At 42.4% G+C, this 21,204-nt stretch overlaps 1 long non-coding RNA gene across 1 annotated transcript in view; it reads left to right on the forward strand.

The window, feature by feature from the left end:
• Nucleotides 1-20,333, forward strand: part of LOC148687693 (uncharacterized) — a 42,603-nt gene extending 22,270 nt beyond the window's left edge. Inside the window, exons 3-4 of the long non-coding RNA XR_015950521.1 lie at nt 15,863-15,952; nt 18,861-20,333. This is a non-coding gene — a long non-coding RNA (uncharacterized LOC148687693). The remainder of the gene's footprint in view (nt 1-15,862; nt 15,953-18,860) is intronic.
• Nucleotides 20,334-21,204: the final 871 nt, after the last annotated feature.

The raw sequence follows: 21,204 nt of genomic DNA on the forward strand, positions 1-21,204 counted from the left end.
ACATTGTAACGGGGAAGGTAGAGGTTTAAAAATAAAGGCACCCTTCATTTGCTTCAAAGAGAACAGGACTTGTATCCCTTAGTAGTTAGTACAAATCATGTACTAATGCTTTGATTCCATGTGATAATAAAGTAATCTATTATGGGCTTTGAAAGCTGCACTTAAATCAGCTCAGTGAAAAGGAGGAGTACATTTTCTGAAATAAGAATCTAAAATGAAAGCTCATCTGCTTACGTATCTTATGTAGGGCTGAGCTGAAACTGTTTACCCGTCTTTATAGTCACTTTCACCTTGTTTATTTATTTACCGGTAGTTTAGGGAACTACCTCAAACAAACAAACAAAGGGAACCACCAAATGTACATGTATTTTCATTCAAGACTGCTCCATGACTGATAATCTAATTTAATAGCATTTATTCCTGCCATTTCTCCAAGGAATGCACATGGTTCTTTACTACTGGATCCTCATTGATAACCCAGGTAGGTTCAGTTGAGAGAAGAGGTGGCTCCCCCATGATCAATCACCCAGTGAGCTTCATGGCTGAGCAGGGATTCGAACTTGGGTCACCAGGGAAAGGGAAATAGAGTTGCCAAAAATTAGCTGCCCTCTTTTCAGCACCTCAACCCACCCAGAATGCTCATGTGAACACAAAGTAAGCTAAGGAAAGGAGAAGCAAACATGATCTAAGAAAAAGGTACTCTCTCCCTTTTTACAATTTACTACAATGCAAGTCATGGGCGTAGCCAGGATTTCTGTGGGGTGGGGGACGGAACCTCAGTTAACTGTGTATTTTTATGTATTTTTGTTGATTTAGGGGGGCAGCTGTCCCTCCCTGTCCCCCCCTGGCTACATCCATGATGCCTGTCCAAAAGCAAGACAACAGAACAGTTGGCTGGTGTTCATTGAGACTGGTAGGATAGCAGGCCCCTTCATGGATCAATGCCTTGTCGTGGCGAAGGGGCTTGAATAACTCAGAGAAGCTATGAGCTATGCCATGCAGGGCCACCCAAGATGGACAGGTCATAGTGGAGAGTTTTGACTAAACGTGATCCACCTGGAGAAGGAACTGGCAAGCCACTCCAGTAACCCTGCCAAGAAAACTCCATGGACAAAGACAACAGGCATATAAAAGTTATGACGCTGGAAGATGAGCCCCTCAGGTCGGAAGGCGTCCAACATGCTACTGAGGAAGAGCGGAGGACAAGTACAAGTAGATTCAGAGCTGATGAAGCGGCTGGGCCAAAGCCGAAAGGACGCTCAGTTGCGGATATGCCTGGAAGCGAAAGGAAAGTCCGATGCTGTAAAGAAAAATATTGCATAGGAACCTGAAATGTAAGAACCATGAATGGAGGTAAGCTGGATGTGGTCAAAAATGAGATGACAAGAATAAATATCGACATCCTGGGCATCAGTGAACTAAAATGGAAGGGAATGGGCGAATTCAGTTCGGATGACTATCATATCTACTACTGTGGGCAAGAATCCCGTAGTAGAAATGGAGTGGCCCTCATAGTCAACAAAAGAGTGGCAAAAGCTGTAATGGGATGCAATCTCAAAAATGACAGAATGATCTCGATACGAATCCAAGGCAGACCTTTTAACATCACAGTAATCCAAGTTTATGCACCAACTACCGGTGCTGAAGAAAGTGAAATTGACCAATTCTATGAAGACCTACAACACCTTCTAGAAATGACACCAAAGAAGGATGTTCTTCTCATTACAGGGGATTGGAATGCTAAAGTAGGGAATCAAGAGATAAAAGGAACAACTGGCAAGTTTGGCCTGGGAGTTCAAAATGAAGCAGGGCAAAGGCTAATAGAGTTCTGTCAAGAGAACAAGCTGGTCATCACAAACACTCTCTTCCAACAACACAAGAGACGACTCTACACATGGATATCACCAAATGGGCAGCATCGAAATCAGATTGATTATATTCTCTGCAGCCAAAGATGGAGAAGCTCTATACAGTCAGCAAAAACAAGACCTGGAGCTGACTGTAACTCAGATCATCAGCTTCTTATAGCAAAATTCCAGCTTAAACTGAAGAAAGTAGGAAAAACCACTGGGCCAGTAAGATACAATCTGAATCAAATCCCTTATGAATACACAGTGGAAGTGAGGAACAGGTTTAAGGATTTAGATTTGGTGGACAGAGTGCCTGAAGAACTATGGATGGAGGCTCGTAACATTATACAGGAGGCAGCAACGAAAACCATCCCAAGGAAAAGGAAATGCAAGAAAGCAAAATGGTTGTCCAACGAGGCCTTACAAATAGCGGAGGAGAGGAGGCAAACAAAATGCAAGGGAGATAGGGAAAGATACAGGAAACTGAATGCAGATTTCCAAAAAACAGCAAGGAGAGACAAGAGGGTCTTCTTAAATGAGCAATGCAAAGAAATAGAGGAAAACAATAGAATGGGGAAAACCAGAGATCTGTTCAAGAAAATTGGAGATATGAAAGGAACATTTCGTACAAAGATTACCATAATCAAGGACAAAAGTGGTAAGGACCTAACAGAAGCAGAAGACATCAAGAAGAGGTGGCAAGAATACACAGAGGAATTATACCAGAAAGATATGGAGGTCTCGTACACCCCAGGTAGTGTGGTTGCTGACCTTGAGCCAGACATCTTGGAGAGTGAAGTCAAATGGGCCTTAGAAAGCACTGCTAATAACAAGGCCAGTGGAAGTGATGATATTCCAGCTGAACTATTTAAAATTTTAAAAGATGATGCTGTTAAGGTGCTACACCCAATATGCCAGCAAGTTTGGAAAACTCAGCAATGGCCAGAGGATTGGAGAAGATCAGTCTACATCCCAATTCCAAAGAAGGGCAGTGCCAAAGAATGCTCCAACTACCGCACAATTGCGCTCATTTCACACGCTAGCAAGGTTATGCTTAAAATTCTACAAGGCAGGCTTAGGCAGTATGTGGACCGAGAACTCCCAGAAGTGCAAGCTGGATTTCGAAAGGGCAGAGGAACCAGAGACCAAATAGCAAACATGCGCTGGATTATGGAGAAAGCTAGAGAGTTCCAGAAAAACGTCTACTTCTGCTTCATTGACTATGCAAAAGCCTTTGACTGTGTCGACCACAGCAAACTATGGCAAGTTCTTAAAGAAATGGGAGTGCCTGATCACCTCATCTGTCTCCTGAGAAATCTCTATGTGGGACAAGAAGCTACAGTTAGAACTGGATATGGAACAACTGAGTGGTTCAAAATTGGGAAAGGAGTACGACAAGGTTGTATATTGTCTCCCTGCTTATTTAACTTATATGCAGAATTCATCATGCGAAAGGCTGGACTAGATGAATCCCAAGCCGGAATTAAGATTGCCGGAAGAAATATCAACAACCTCAGATATGCAGATGACACAACCTTGATGGCAGAAAGCGAGGAGGAATTAAAGAACCTTTTAATGAGGGTGAAAGAGGAGAGCGCAAAATATGGTCTGAAGCTCAACATCAAAAAAACCAAGATCATGGCCACTGGTCCCATCACCTCCTGGCAAATAGAAGGGGAAGAAATGGAGGCAGTGAGAGATTTTACTTTCTTGGGCTCCTTGATCACTGCAGATGGTGACAGCAGTCACAAAATTAAAAGACGCCTGCTTCTTGGGAGAAAAGCAATGACAAACCTAGACAGCATCTTAAAAAGCAGAGACATCACCTTGCCGACAAAGGTCCGTATAGTTAAAGCTATGGTTTTCCCAGTAGTGATGTATGGAAGTGAGAGCTGGACCATAAAGAAGGCTGATCGCCGAAGAATTGATGCTTTTGAATTATGGTGCTGGAGGAGACTCTTGAGAGTCCCATGGACTGCAAGAAGATCAAACCTATCCATTCTTAAGGAAATCAGCCCTGAGTGCTCACTGGAAGGACAGATCCTGAAGCTCAGGCTCCAATACTTTGGCCACCTCATGAGAAGAGAAGAATCCTTGGAAAAGACCCTGATGTTGGGAAAGATTGAGGGCACTAGGAGAAGGGGACGACCGAGGACAAGATGGTTGGACAGTGTTCTCGAAGCTACGAACATGAGTTTGACCAAATTGCGGGAGGCAGTGCAAGACAGGAGTGCCTGGCGTGCTATGGTCCATGGGGTCACGAAGAGTCGGACACGACTAAACGACTAAACAACAACAACAACAGGATAGCAGGCAGAGAGACCAGCAGTAAGTGACAGGTAAAACCAACTTATTCTAGTTTTGTTCTCATCTTCTTCCCTGCTCAATTCTACAAGGACAGCACTGGAATTAAATAGGAAGCTGCCACTCCCCCTGGACTGGCTGCAAGTTAGCAGGCAGGCAGGTGGGGGTTGACTAAGGACAGGATGATGTGGGTGGGGCTTTGCCTAGTTGCATCAATGGACCAGTGCCCACTGCAGAAACACACACACACACCTGAATGCAAACAGAGCAAAACCCATTTGGCTCAAACAGGTGTACCCTCCCCCTCTGCAGCCACACACAGTCTCTTAAGTGGATTCCTTGACCTTCCAATGCAGTTTTCATAAAACAAGGTGAAACCCTATCTTAAATAATGGAGGTTGATGCAAAGGTCTTTCAGGGTCTTCAAAAATCTGGAAATTGGTTTAAAGCATGTGCGCAGTGGCACAAAAAGGGTGGGGAGACATAAATACATATGCACAGGTCTGACGAGAGTATAATTATCTTTGGAGAGCATTCTTGTTATCATATGAGATGCCACAATTCTGCTGGAGGGCTTGTAGCACTGTGGAAACTTGTGTGGTGGTTGTGGGGAGAGCACTGAAGCAAAACCACCACCCATTTATTGACTGGGCATTTGCTGAAAATTTAGGCCCCTTTGTGTGGGGGGGAATAGATTTTCATCCTGAAAAGTGAGCAGGAGGGTTCAATCTTGCTGGGGGCTGCTTTGCAAATCAGAATCCTGCACATTGTCCTGCAGGGAACAAGCTGCGTGCAGGATTCTGATTTGCAAAGCAGCCCCCAGCAAGATTGAACCCTCCTGCTCACAGTGCGGTTGGTTGATGTAATTATATTTGTTAGTCACTTTTCTTACAGAGTAACCCATAGCAACAAACATTAAAACCCATTAAGAACAACAATAAAAAAACCTAAAAACACAGCTCTATGTGTAAAAGGCAGGACTTCAGTTCCCACCCTGCTAAAAGAAGCCACAATGCCACTTTTCAAATTAAGGACCAAAAGCCTGGGTAAAGAGAAAATTGTTTGCCTGGTGCTTGAAACTGGATAAAGATGGCGTCACACATGCCCGCTGGCAACCCACAAGCGGGAGCCACCACCGAAAAGACCAGTTCTCGTGTTGCCAGCCTCCAAACATCCTATGGATGTTCCTTCATAAAGAAGGAACTCAGATGGTGATCACAGGGTCTGGTTTGGTTCATGTGAGGAGAGGCGGCCCTTGAGGTACTGGTGTCCTAAGTCGCGTAAGGCAATTGGGAGTCAGTGCAGTCATGCCAATATAGGTATATTCAGACAATCCTGTCCCAGTCAACAATCGGGCCACTGAATTGGGCATCAGCTGCAATTTCCAAGCTGGCTTCAGCATAGCAGAAGTTAGGCCATCCCTATCCAGATAGGGGCACAGCTTGGCCACCAGTTGAAGCCAACAGAAAGAACTCTGTGCTATTAAGTCGACACGGATAGGATTTCACTGTTAGGATTGCATGCAGTTTGGCTGGGATCCTTCTGTTTTCAATGTATTATTTCACTCCTTCAGTAGTTTTACAGTTTTTCCCATCAACAAGAATAATTTACTCCTCAAAGCACCTAGATTTAAAATGAAATGGCCACTGTTTTTCTTCCTATAGTAAATTCATATTAAGCTATTCATTGTGTTGAAGAGTAGAACAGGAGCAATATTTGCTCTCAAGCAGCACCGCACATCCAGCCCTCTCTCACCGCCTCTCTTTTGCATTCCAGTCCTTCCAAACCAGAGTAGGCACTCCAGGGCCCACTCTCGTTGGTCCTCTCCCCAGAAATAAAAATGACAGCTCCTGTGAAGGAGGAAATGCTGCAGTGAGCTACATGTGAGAACAATGCCCAAACAAGTAGCTGAACCTTGAAGGGAATCGCTATTGAACTCAAATACAATAGCAGAGGCTAATTCAATTAGCAATTGATGCCTGATGCTTGAACAAAGTTAAACTGTTATTGTTTTTTTTGTATGTGTGTGCAAGCAGGAAATGAAAAGCCACTGAACAGGTTGAGGAGATATGAAGTTTTAACCTGTACAGATACATATTTTTTATAATATGGAACAACGTCTAAGGCCTGTTTAGCTTACTTTATCTGAATTCTCATTTGAGTCCTTGAGTTGTGTAGAAGGATTTCGTGACTCCTGAGTCATAGACTCTTTGCCATTCCACTTCCATATTTATACAATACAATATACACTGTGTTACCTTAAAGCGGAGGCGGGCAACTGTGGGCCCTGGCTTAACTTCATGCAGCCCTGGGCCTAATTCACGAATGGATAACTTGATGGGCCTCTTGATGTTGTGTTCATCAAATTGCAACACCCTAAAACAGGGTGGGAAACCTGTGGCCTTCCAGATGCTGTTGGACTACAACTCCCATCATCCCTGACCATTGAATGTCAGAGTCAGAGTCCAGCAACAAGTTAGCCTTCTTTCATGTGGATGTCAAAGAGGGGGAAATGAGGGAAAGAGGGTGGCAGAGGGAGGGAGAACAGAGGCATAGCCAGGATTTTTGTTGGGGGGCGGCAGAAACTCAGTTAGTTGTGTATTTCTATTGATTTTTATTGATTTGGGGGGCACATGCCCCCCTGGCTACACCCATTAGGGAGTAGAAAGAAAGAAAGTGAGTGATTGACTACCCACTTTTCCCTGAGGGCTCCTGGCAGAATGTCCCCTAAGAGAATGTGACCTTTGACAGGAACAAAATTTGCTCGCACCTGCCATAAAGGCTAGCTATTTTCATCTTTGAACATTCTTGCAACTGAATCAATCATTTTATTCCTTTTTCGAATATAGTGAGATGCCCTGAAATGTCTAAATATCTAAATATCACGTGCCATACTCAAAGCAGGCAGGTGCATTACTGGAAGCAAGTTTCTTCTCACCCATCTGCTATTTCGTTCTGCAAAAGAAAAGCATCATAAGGTTGGGGAGGAATCTATCTATCCATCTATCTATCTATCTATCTATTTTAAACCATGCACTGCAAAAGATGTTCACAGAAGGGCTAATATACGCTCATTCTCCCACCACATGCTTCCCCAAACCAGGTCACTACACAAGTAAAGCTAACATAGGCCAGATGTAAAACTAAACTGGTGCAGCGCAAACTGAAAATTTTCTCTGAGCTGTACACTAGGTACCTAGGAGCTCCTCTCTTACCAGAGTAGTGGAAGGATTCCTTTCTAATGGGTGAAAAAGCGATGAGAGAACTTAGTCACAGGCACTGCACCATGTGACAATAATGCAGGGCAATACTTTTAAACCACATTTGAAGCACATACTTTCTCAATAATAATAATAATAATTTTATTTTTACTACGCCCATCTGGCTGGGTTTCCCCAGCCACTCTGGGCAGCTTACAGCTTATCTAAAAATATAAAACATCAAGTGTTTAAAACCTACCGATACAGGACTGCCTTCAGATTTCTTCTAAAAGTTGTGCATTTCTTTATCTCCTTGACATCTGAATGGAGGGTGTTCCACAGGGAGGGTGTCACTACCAAGGCATAGCTGCCAAGTTCTCCCTTTTTTAAGGGAAATTCCCTTATGCTGAATAGGCTTCCTCGCAAGAAAAGGGAAAACTTGGCAGCTATATACCAAGGAGAATTCTGGACAGTGTAGTTTGTTAAGGATTGCTGGGAACTGCAACTCTGGGAGGGGTAAAATTAGGGTTGCCATATGTCTGGAATTTCCCGGGCGGAAATTGGCGAAATGTCTGGGAAAATCCAGACGTATGTACATTTTCCATAAAAATGGGTCAAGAACGGCTCTTTTGCCAAAAAGCTCAACAACTTTTCTGTCCAGATTTTCAGTGTTTGAAATATGGCAATCCTAGGTAAACTACAATGCCCAGAATTCTTTGCAGGGAAAATGTGCTTTGAATGTGCTATAAAGGTACGGTATGGTGTATATGTAGCCTAAGTCAAGAGCGTCAAAGAACATTTTTTGTGAGATAGAACATTTGTTCAGCCCAGTGGGGAGAGGATGGTGAACAGCAATGTCCATCCTTTGCCCTGTGAGTTCTTTCCAGAATTCTGAGCAGATGAGATGCTTATAATATAGGAAAGGAAGAACCTGCTTCTCCAGGTGGCATTTATTATAGAGATGAGTCCACATTAATCAGCCTGCAGTTAACTATGCAGATGATATATTTCTGATGTAGCAAATTCCTCTTAATTACTTTTAGTAATGTAGCACATCATGGTGGTATGATCAAATATTTGTTTTGTATCTTGCTTTTCAACCACCAGGTCTTCCAAATGACTTGCTCTTTCTCTCACACACAATCCCCTAACTATGGGCTATGATTCCGCTGTAGGCCAACCCTTCCCAACATCTTACAACTCTTCCTCACGCACCATTTTGCAATAAATTGCAACCACACCATTATCCTCACAGTTCCAAATAATATTCAGAAGTATTCCTTCCCAAACCCACTTTCTGTTTTTTATATATATATTAATATTTTATTAATTTTCCAAAAAAAGATTAACAATTTTTTTGAGACAATAAAAGAAAAAAAAGACAAATACAAAATACAAAAAGGAAACAAAGAACAAAAACGTATAAAGCATTACATCTTATCTTCCTCACAGTGTAAATTGGGACCTCCTCGGGTTCCCGTCCCTGTGGTTCTTATATACATTTCTAAATAGCAAATTCTATATCCAAATAATCACCTTTTAAAAGCCTCTCTTTTTTCCCTTCTAAATAACATCTTCACATATTCCACAGTTTTATTTACCACTTAATTTCTAATCTAAAATATTACTTTAGCATACTTTTTTAAATAAAATTTAAAATCTTTCCATTCTTCTTCCATCGCTTCTTCTCCCTGGTTGCGGATTCGTCCGGTCATCTCAGCCAGTTCCATAAATTCCATCATCTTCATCTGCCACTCATCAATCGTTGGTAATATTTGTTGCTTCCAGTATTTAGCTATCAGAAGTCTTGCTGCTGTGGTGGCATACATAAAAAAAGATACCTTCTTCTTGAGGATCTCCTTTCCTACAATGCCCACTAGGAATGCTTCTGGTTTCTTAACAAATGTGTTTTTCAACACTTTCTTAAGTTCATTATAAATCTTATTCCAGAAGTCATTCACTAGTGGACATGTCCACCACATGTGATAAAATGAGCCTACTTCTTTCTTACATCTCCAACATTTGTTATCATGGTTGTGGTATATCTTTGCTAATTTTACTGGTGTAAGATACCATCTATACATCATCTTCATTATATTTTCCTTTAATAAACTACACGCAGTAAACTTAATATTCTCATGCCACAATTTTTCCCATTCCTCAATCATGATGTTATGTCCCACATCTTTTGCCCACAAAATCATAGCATTTTTTGTTTGTTCATCTTTCGTATGCCACTCTAGCAACAGTTTGTACATTCTGGAAAGTATTTTCGTCTTAGGTTCTAATAATTCTGTTTCCACCTTTGACTTCTCTGTTTGAAAACCAACTACTCTGTCCATTTTAAACACTTCATTTATCTGGTGATATTGGAGCCAATCATCTAATTTACCTTTCAACTCCTCATATGTTTTTAACTTAAATTGGTCTCCATCTTCAATCAATAAATCTCTATATTTCGGCCAACCGGTCTCCGTGTTTAACCTTTTACGAGCCTTGGCCTCCAGAGGTCCTTTCTAATAAATCTTTATATCTGGACCAAACCTTATACAATGAATTTCTAATTATATGCCTTTTAAAGCCTCTGTGGGCCTTTACTTTGTCATACCATACATATGCATGCCAACCATATACATTGTCATAACCTTCTAAATCCAAAATATCTGAATTTTCCAATGTGAACCGATCTTTCAACCAACAAAAGGCAGCTGCTTCATAGTAGATTTTAAGATCAGGCAGGGAGAAGCCTCCTCTTTGTTTATCATCTGTCAGTATCTTATATTTAATTCTTGGCTTCTTCCCTTGCCATATGAATTTCAATAGCACCTTTTGCCATTCCTTAAAACAATCCAGCTTTTCAATTATTGGTAATGATTGAAACATAAACAACATTTTTGGCAATACATTCATCTTAACAGTTGCTATACGGCCCAACAGAGACAATTTCAATTTGGTCCAAATTTCTAAATCTTTCTTAACTTCATTCCACAATTTCACATAATTATCTTTAAACAGATTCAAATTTTTAGAAGTCATATTAACACCAAGGTATTTCACTTTCTTAACAAAAGATAGACCAGTTGCTTCTTGCAATTTTTCTCTCTCCTCAATATTCAAATTTTTATCTAATACTTTGGTTTTTGATTTATTCAATTTGAAACCTGCTACCCTTCCAACCAAACCCACTTTCTGAAGGGGGAGCTGATGCCTGTTCATTGTTTATGAAGTAAAAAAAAAAAGTCACAGAGCTGCATTCTTATTCTACTCGCCCTCCTGCCCTGCCAGAACACTGGACTGCAACCTTAATATTCCAGGAGTCAAATGCTGTATAGTTGTAGTGAGTATACAGAAAACTAATAAGAGGGTCCAATGTGATGAGCAAACAGGATTGAGACTTCCCCTGCTAGATTTACAACAAACAGTTCAGAATCAGATAATTAATATTTACCATTTCATATTGACTCTTTGTTTTCACAGCTATAGATCAAAATCTGTGCTAGCAAAACTTCGGCACGAGCAGAATTTGCTGCAGAGGAACCTGTGTCACTTCTCTTATTTCTCTCACTCTGCCCGGTGGAAAAAAAATGGAAGTGGAGACAATCCCCAGTTAATTCATTTGGTTGGTTTTCATTATCAATTCAATCTTGCTAAAGTGGTCTAACTTTCACCTAACTGCTCTACCAAATGTTGCCTTCATTTTAGAACATGCTCCTGAGATCAAAACATTTCCTTCAGAAAATGTTATTTGATCCTCTCCAGAAATGCTTCTTTTACCACAAATTGGCTTTCTCCTGCATTGCTACAATCTAGACTTACTACTCTCAAGTTAAAGTTTGTATTTGTTTGCCTATGTGAACTCCTGATGGAAGCCTAAATCCTACCAGCAAAATGCCTTTTAAAGGATTGCAGCCATTCTTGTCTTCACCCCTTGTCATTAATGGGCAAATGACTAATTTATTTCCTATTAGAATTTATATGGTTTGCCGCAATTAAGATAAAAAGCATAATTGCTGTCAAACCCAGGGCAGTATTTAAATCACTTCCTTGTTGACAACATATTTCTCCTTCTTAAAAGAGAATGTCTCTGAAATTTGATTTGTGCAGAACCCTTGTGGACTCATCATTCATATGTACTGCACCTGTCACCTGTGTACTAGCATTCTGCTTAAGGATCAATTTACATAACCTCATTTAATGGGTTCATAAATCATACCCATTAAGCCCAGCTAACAGGAACCAAGGGTTCTAATTTATGCTGCCTTTCATAGGAGAAAATTGGGAGGCTGGAGCCTGTGGATAAAGAACCCAGGTCTTGCCTTTGATTGTTGATTGTGATGGTAAATGTATGGATGATGAGAACAGATTTTCACTTTATTGATTTCCTGCCAAAGCTCAGCATGCTTTATTGTGAAAGGGGGCCTTTTGGCAGCAGTGCTAAAAGTGGCAGTTGTTTAGGAGCCCTTTGCCAAGATGACATCTAAGACAATACAGACTGGTAAATACTAAAATAATATCAAGCTGAAAAGTTAACCTTTTTTTTTTTAAGGCGCCCTCCCAAACCATCATAAAATCAATGCTGTATTCTCACATTTACAGATCTGTCTTGATGATGCATAGGAAGTGACATTAATATGTGAAGTTAAATAAGAAATTTTGCATTTTTGTACTGTAAATTGTACTGCCCTCAAATTTATTCAGACATTGGAAATCCAACCAAGAAAAAAGAAAAAACACGCGCGCGCATACACACACACACACACACACACACACACAATCTCCAAAGCTGTTTTTCCGGCCATGTTTTGGTCCTGGTATTGTTCAGTGTTGAAGTATGATAAAAGGTACTTTTTCTGCTCTGTTATTTGCTATCCCCGCCATCATGATATTATGTGTGACTCTGGCCCTCTGCCCAAACACTTTCAGGGATTCAGTCCCATCTGAAATTAATGAGAAGATCTGAACCTATGTGGGTTTTTTCAGAACTGGGGTGTCTGCCTGGGATTCTTTAGGAAATGAACCATAACTATGTGAAAAGATAGTCTTCTTAAATGATTTTTGAGTGACAAAAGATCACTTGTCCGAAACAATTTTTTTTGCAGTTTTCATCTCAGCCCTGCCAAGCACAGGATACCTCAATCTTTTGTTGAATTTAGTGGCTGAGTCTAAATCAGGTCACTGTTATCCACCTCCAGCTCTCCACAGCAGAAGCCCTAGTCTCAGTTTCACAAGAATGTTGGCTGAACACATGACTTAGGGAGGTGGGATAATGCTTGCTAACACCACCCACATCTTCTGCACATTCTTTGGAGGTTGAAGATGAAGACAGGGTTATATGCATGAACAGAACTCATATGAACATGAACAAGCACTCATACCTCTGCATACAGAACTCACTTCATATTTTCCACTGAAGATATGGAAGCATAAAACAGCAGCATAGCGTGGTTTGCAGGCACCCAGGGCAGGCATGGGTCACAGAGGGTGAATGGAGCCTGCCACGCCAGCCCAGCCCTCACCATCAACACTGACACCAACCCTGAGCCACTTTGCAATGCTGGGATCTGAGCTGCATGATTCACGGAGAATCATTCAGATTAGATCCCAACATCGCATAGTGGCACAGGGCTGGCAGGGTGGCATGAGTAGCGCCCCCCCCCCAAAAAAGTGTGTAGAGCCAGCACCTCAGAAACATCCCTATGCTATGCCCCTTGCAGGAAGTGAGCTCACTGGGCACAATTTGAGTCTCCCCTCCAAGTGCTTGATCTATTTTGATGTGAAAGTGAGAATCGGACTCAAGGCTACAACCCTGGGAGAGTTAGATAGTAGCTCCTTAGAGGCTAACATGTTAATTATCTTTAAAACATAAAATGTCCATAGGCTGCAGCCTCCTTCTTCAGAGATAGGGAATTTTCATTACAATCAACATCCACTGTCAACACTTAGGTAGGCCCTTATGCTTTTGAAAAGGGTAGTCCACTGTCAGAATATATCATTGTGACTTGGAAAATTAATAAAAATATTTTAAAAAAAAAAAAAGAATATATCATTGTGACTTATGCTCTAAAGCCTAATGGGATATAAGAAACGATGCTAGATTGTAATTTTCAGGTCCAGTATGTGGTAAATCAATCTTCTTCATCACCAGGGTTGTGTGTTCCTTAATGCTCATTGAAAGGGCCAAACGTAGCTCCTGGTTTTGGACTTGATGAGAGCCAACAAATTCAAATGTAACCCAGATAAGACTGAAGCACTGCTAGTGGGTGGTTCCCTAGACCTGATGACTGGAGGTTGCCTGCTCTTGATGGGGTTACACTTTCTCTGAAGGAGCGGGTACTTAGCTTGGGGGTATTCCTGGGTCCTTTGCTGTCACAGTGATGTGGAGTGCCTTCCATCAGCTTCAGCTGGTGGCCCAGCTGCACCTTTATCTGGACAGGGATGACATAACTACTGTTGTCTATGCTCTGGTAACCTCACTTGCAGTTAGATTACTGCGATGTGTTATACGTAGGGCTGCCTCTGAAAATGGAAACCTCAGCTAGTGCAGGAATTCAGCAGCCAAGTTGCTCACTGGGGCAAGACAGTTTGAATGTATTACACCGATCCTGGCTACGAATTAGTTTCCGGGTCCAGTTCGAAGTGCTGGTTTTGAACTATAAAGCCTTAAACAGCTCAGGACCACAATACCTCAAGGACTGCCTCTCCCCATAGGAACCTACCCGGACCGTGAGATCATCTTCTGAGGCCCTTCTTCATGTGCCTCCTCCATTATAGGATTCATATTCAACATAGGGATTTGAAAGGGAGAAAAACAGGTTCAAAATCCTGCTCTCTCTACCTTATCTGCAGCAAAGGGCTGTTATGAGGCTAAGGGAGTAGGGAGTTATGTAGATCTTATTTTGCCCCTTGGAGAAAGATGATAAACATGTAATAAACCTTAGCCACTATGCTACATCATTATACAGTTATAAGAATAACTACTTGAGTTTTGAGTTTAGCAACTTGAGAGTACGTCTTTTTGAAATATAGCCGTACAAAGTGACTACGTGGACACTGTTGATGGTATATTATGCATTCAATGTTCACTGAAGTGCCAATGTTAGAAACTCAGGTGTAACATCTGACATGATTTGACCCTATAGTAATGTTAACAGCGTTCCTTAAGCAACCTAACTGGCATTTCCTGTTAGAAGTATGTATTTGTTTATTTGATGGATGAATTGTAATGGGAGCCTGAAAGTGTGTAGGTTCACACATAACTACTTGTTTTCACTCATGATATAAACAAGAAATCAACTCAAGCTCTCAGAGGTGAAAAGCTTTTAACTTCATTTCACTTTTCGATATCTGCTGTGTTGACAACATAATTAGCTGTTGTGTTTCCATCTTCAAGATTCCATTTGACAAAGTTAAGTGAACCCTGGAGACAATAATGTGATAATGCCATTCTCCTTAATAACCAAGAGCTTGGATTGAAGCCAGTTTAGTCTCTTTTAATCAATAAAGGAAAGAGCTAGTTCATGTAGTTGCATCTTACATTGGTCAGAATTTTGGAGTGAGACGTGGGTTGAAATCCCCATCACCAGAAGCTCACTGGGTGACCTTGGGCCAATAACGGACTTCTTAGCTTAACCTGTCACATGGAATTGTTGTGTGGATAAAATAAGGAGAGAAGAACGATGTCCGTCTCCTCGAATATAAGGTGGGACAGAAATATAGTAATAAAATAAGCGTTGAGATCCAAATAAGCTTAACCCCACCCCAAATAAGCTGAACCCCAACCATATTGTGTGTGCTGAGCTGATTTTCAGAATGGTCCAATGGTCATTGAGATCATGATTCACCAGATCCTCAACAATCTGCTTTGGAAAATCCTTCAGGATATGGTGATCCACGTTGGGCCAAGCTATCATAAGACCGATTAACAGGTAAACTTAATATGTTAACATGTCTTGGCTAACACATTAGAAATGAGTGTGTTAATTAATCTTAAAATAATTGGCTGCCTGGATCTGCAAAAATAGTCTTGGGTGTATGTCTATCAAATGCTTGGCAAGCACTATGTATGGTTGGCAAAGTATCTTCAGCTTGGTGGATCACAAACTGAAGGCATCAGGAGTGAACTGCATGCAAAGATGGGTCCTGATTTTCCACACAATCTGTGAAAGTAGCTGGTGGGTTGGAGGTGGAGTTGGTGGGGAGAACTAATGGATGTATTCTTTCCCCCTCCCTTTGGTCATCTATGTGATATAATGGAAGCACGGCAAATGCTATAGCACTTGGAGATCTACGCATTGGGACATGTAAATGAGTTTTTATTTAGAAATTCAGCAATAAATCTGAAGTCCTTTTGCACATTATAGTAAGATTGTTATTATTTAATACATTCATTTATATACTGCATACCCATTTACAAATCTCTCTCTCTCTCTCTCTCTCTCTCTCTCTCTCTCTCTCTCTCTCTGTGTGTGTGTGTGTGTGTGTGTGTGTGATCTCCTTCTGTCCTCGAAGATTGATCAGCTGCAGTTGGAATTATTCTGCCTTCTCCCCCTTCAGCTAACTCCTGGCCCACGACATTCTGCCCAGCACTGCAGAGAGCTGGTAAGAACTCCCTTGCTTTCTCCCTCTCCTGTTTTTCTTTCCAGCTCAGAGTCCTGCCTGCATCCAGCAACTCCCCTCACACCCAGCAGCTTTCTTCTTCTTCTTCTTCTTCTTCTTCTTCTTCTTCTTCTTCTTCTTCTTCTTCTTCTTCTTCTTCCTCGTCACTTTTTTTTTAAAAAAAGAATGGTTCTCATCTGTTTAATAAATAAATATGTTAAAATTGTTGATTGTGTATTTAATTAAATATATTAATTGTGTATATTAAATAATATTAACTACATTGCAAACACTTTAATTTAGGATATGGTATTATTATTTTATTATTATTTATTATTTATACCCCGCCCATCTGGCTGGGTTTTCCCCCGCCACTCTGGGCAGCTTCCAACAAATAACAAAATACATTAAAATATCACAGATTAAAAACTTCCCTAAACAGGGCTGCCCTTAGGTGTTTTCTAAATGTCAGGTAGTTGTTTATCTCCTTGACCTCCGATGGGAGGGCATTCCACAGGGCGGGTGCCACTACCGAGAAGGCCCTCTGCCTGGTTCCCTGTAGCTTTATTTCAGTGTGTGGCCTGCAGGTTCTGTGTCAAAGAATTCCTGCGGCCCACTTGGCCTGAGAGGTTGGACCATCCTGCATTGGAGCAATTTATTTATTTATTTATTTATTTATTTATTTATTTATACATACCCTGCCCATTTGGCTGGGTTTCCTGAGGGGATCAGCACTTGCTTTAGATGGACAGCACTCAAGCCATGATGTAGTCCTTCTTATCTCTCATCAACCTGCTTGCCTGCCTTCCCTACGGTCACCCAGTTTTGACCTCATCAAATACAAAGGTTTATTTCAAAAAAATGTTTAGAAAACTCAGGTCAGGCATGCGTTTCTGTATCAAGATGTCTCCCCACCGCCTACTTCCGCAAATTCATTTGTCATTAGCCAAAAAGGTATTTAGTACTTCAAAATGGCAATCTAACTGCGTCTCTTCACTGGTCTCGAGTATTCTAGACAGTATACATGGAGTCAGTGTCACTGGCCAATTGCCATCAGATGAGACTGTGTATCCCCTTTTGATTTAACGAAGTGAAATTAATTTAAAATCTGAGAACTGGATTCTTTCCCACTTTCTTTGAAGTGAAGCAATGCAGGCATTTGAGCCTTTGGGCTTTCCAGCCTCAGCTAGCATTCTTACAACATTGTAATCAAATACTTGAAGGGCTCAAAAGCTACTGAATATGCATATTTATAGCCCAATTACCTGAATGTTCCGCTGACTTCCCTTTAGTAAGGAATTAATAATCAATTAATTTTGATCTGACTATGAACGATATCAGAGGGACATTTGCCTTCTGCAGCTGTTGTCTCCTTCAAGCATGTTGGCTTGAAACATCTCTTTTACTTTCCTCCAGGTCTGGTTTTGATTACCCACCACAATTTCTCCTGTTACATTTTAAAGCATCTGCCGAGAAGTTATACCTACTGATATCAGGGTCCAGAGAGCCACAGCTCCTGGAATGAGGTGCTCTTGGCTCCTGCAAATGGAGGATAGGAGGAGGAAAAGTGATCTCCCCTGCACCATAAAAAAACCTGTTGGGGGGGGCCTTCAGATTACTGCATGAGGGGGTATTCATTTACACATACTGGTACATACCCTGTTTCTCATATTTTAAGACATACCCATAAAATAAGCCATAGCAGGATTTTTAAGCATTCAGGAATATAAGCCATACCCCAAAAATAAGACAAAGTGTTAGGCGCAGCAGCAATGCCGGCCGTGGCAGGAGGAGGAGGGAAAAAAAAGACATCCCTTGAAAATAAGCCATAGTGTGTTTTTTTGAGGAAAAAATAAATATAAGACATGTCTTATAATATGAGAAACACGGTACAAACATACATACATACCCCACCCATCTGGCTGGGTTTCCCCAGCCACTCTGGGCAGCTCCCAACAGAATATTAAAAACACGATCAAACATTAAAAAACTTCCCTAAACAGGACTGCCTTCCGATGTCTTCTAAAAGTCAGGTGGTTGTTTATTTCCTTGACATCTGATGAGAGGGTGTTCCATAGGGTGGGCGCCACTACCGAGAAGGCCCTCTGCCTGGTTCAGTGGGGAACCCTGCTCTGGGAAGTGAACCCTCTGCCCTGGCAACCTTGGACCACTGGGAGGCTCCTCCTCCTGCCTCTCAGAAATGACATCATGGAAAGGGGGAAGGCAATTTGGCCCCATCCATCAGCCAGAGAAGGAGCTTGCTTCCATTTAGGGGCGTACCCAGGATCAAAACTGGGGGGCAGGGGCGGGGCCAAGGCATGGGAGGGGAGGGGCCACAAAGTGGGAACGTGGGCGGGGCTACGGAGCCCAGGTGAAACTGACTCCGGTCTCACCTAAGCGCCACAAAGCTTTTTGCAGTCAGAGCCGCCGGGGCTCCCCTGACAGCACGCAGCCAGGGCAGCCGCTCGCTCTGGCCTGCCGGGCTGCCCCCGGTGCACTATGGCCAGGACCCCGGCGGAGCGCGCAGCCGTGGGCGAGAGCGGCGCTGCCGGCGGGGCTGGTGGGCAGAGGCGGAGGCAGAGCACAGCACAGCAGAGCGCGAGTTCAGCGTTCCCAACCGCTGCGCTGCGCCCTCCAGCTTCCTGTTGCGCTCTCTGGTTCCCCACCACGCTTGGCCTTGCCGGAGGGCGCGACGGGGAGCTGGAGGGAGGGCGCAGCGCGGTGGGCGGGAACGCCAAACTCACCCTCCGCCGGGCTGTGCTCCGCCTCCGCCTCTGCCCACCAGCCCCGCCGGCAGCGCCGCTCTCGCCCATGGCTGCGCTGGCCCTGCTTCTAGGGGGGGCAGCTGCCCCCTGTCGCGCGCTGGGTACACCCATGCTTCCATTCACTCCCCCTTCTTGCCTTTTTGCAGATCTTCAGACTGTCCTGGGCAATGACCAGTGCTCTGCATGGTCCCTTGCACAATGTTTGCCCAAAAGAAATCAGCAGCGGTAACTGTATCTTGTGCTCCTGAAAAGAAGCTGAGCTTCACGTGCCAATGCAACATTTACAGAACTGCCTCTTTTTATTTATGCCATGATAAATGATTCTTTACGTCTAGGAAGTGCCAAATGTTATAAAATGAGTTTATCAACTTCCAAAATTTGCGAGCGGGAAAGAGAAGTCGATGATTCAAACCAGTAATGACTGTTTTCTCCCGCCATCATGTATGTGTGCTCACACACCCATTTTGAGTAATTGACCATTAATTATAATATCAATAGACTGTAGATAAGCAAAGCAGACACATGTTAGGACAACATTTCATTTGTAACTGTTTTGTATATATCATAAATCTCTAATATTGGGCTATTGTCACACATGATGAATTATTGTAAGCATGTCAGCACATAGTGGAAGTCAAGTACATTCAAACGCTACTCAGTCAGAATTGAATTTGGCATGATAGTCTCATAAAAGAGGACTCAATTGAGAGTTTCCACTTGCCTGCTCTAAACTTGTCACTTGTAGGTGCTAAAGAGCTTGTTGTGTTGGTTTAATTAGTCAACAAATCGGTCCTTACTTGATTGCATGGTCGTATCACATATGTTAACACTTCAGCGTTTGATGGAGATATTAACAAGTTACAAGAGACTCTTGGTCTATGGACTTTAAAGAAGAGAAGCTCTTCTATATTATTTCATTTGGTCCTGCCAATATTTATTAGATCATGCAGCCAGCAGGCTGCCAGGGTGAGAAAGACAACACAAACATTTTTTCGGGGTTATGCTCATCTGTATCCAAAAGAAGGGTCACCAGACAATCGATTGTAGAAGAGTATAAGTAAGATAAGTGTTCTCTGCCGCAGCTTACAAATTCATTATTTGATACAGTTTGCTGCAGACCTCCTTTCAGCTTTTGTCACTTAAAGATAATTTATGACAAGAACAGAGAGAGGTTCTTGAAAATGCTATAGCAACTAGAGCTGAATGATGCTACTTCGGCATTAGATGCATAGTCACCAGAGGCCAAGAGAAAGGAAGTTTGCATTTGTATGAAAAACCATGCGAGTTAAGCATTCATCAAGGTTGGATAAAATATTCCTATTAATTGTCGCTGGAAGATTAAACGGGGGGGGGGGAGGAAAAAAGTTCCATAATTAAAATGGCTTATTCCCAGCAGTGGAGTGAGAGGGGAAAGAAGAGAGTGGGGAGAAAGTTGATTCTCTATAGGTTTGCAAAAGGGCTCATTTATTCAGGTTTTGTAGAGCAGCAGACAAAAGAGACGCACATACTTTACATCATCTTTTCACTTGGCCACCATTGGGGAATAGCATTTTTATCTGTGCTGAAATTACCAAGTCTAGAAGCCATGGGCTGTAATAAAAGAAAAAATACCACATGAAGGAAATCTCGTTTCTGCTTTTCAGCAACTCCTGTGTCAAGGTGTAGCACAGCTCCCTTAGAGAAGTGTGGGGCACTTGGGGGGAGGCAGAGGGCAGAGGAGAGCAAAGCTTCAGGGGAGGGTATGATCCTGTCGGAGGCAGTGCCTACCTTCGTACTCAGCCACACTGATGAGCCCTCCTTGCCCCCATCACCTCCATGTGATTTGAGAAAAGGGGAGTTCAGAAAGTGTCTGCTTTGTTATGAAAGGTTCCAGTGTGTTGCTTCAGGATACGAAATTATTACCACAAACCAGATTGCTGCATGCAGCAGATTACTGCATACAGCAGCAGGCTGTATGCACACAAGCTCGGGGGATTATTTTTGCACGCTTGTTTGCAAAACGGAATCATCGGAGTTTCATTGCTCAGAGCTGGAAGACGATGGCAGCTTAGGAGGAGGACCAGAGTTTGACAGAGGTGAAAAATAGATGTAGCGGCATGAAGCATTTCGTGAGGCTTTTAAAGCCATTGTTGTTATAAAATGTGCATAACAAAGAAAAGGCATAATGGGATCTTTCACTGTATCTTGAGGAGAGACATAGACTACTTGTTTAGAATATTTTCTAACTGTGCGAAGTTGTTGCAACAAAATAGTGTGGAGTGCCCATGTTCAGGCTAGCCCGCCAGCCCTCTTTCAGGGTACAGTACCCCATTCCATTCACCCTCTACCACCATAACAAAATTCAGCATTTTGTGGCCACTGAGCAGATTCTGTTCTCCTTTGGGGGGGTCCCCACTTAGGGGTGCATGGATGTCTACATAAGGAGCAGAAATCAAAATATTTCATTTGCCATAGCAGAGTTTGCCAACCTTTTGGCGCTTGTGAGCACAT

The sequence above is a fragment of the Zootoca vivipara genome, chromosome 1, assembly GCF_965207765.1.
Source record: "Zootoca vivipara chromosome 1, rZooViv2.hap1.1, whole genome shotgun sequence".
Taxonomy (NCBI): domain Eukaryota; kingdom Metazoa; phylum Chordata; class Lepidosauria; order Squamata; family Lacertidae; genus Zootoca; species Zootoca vivipara.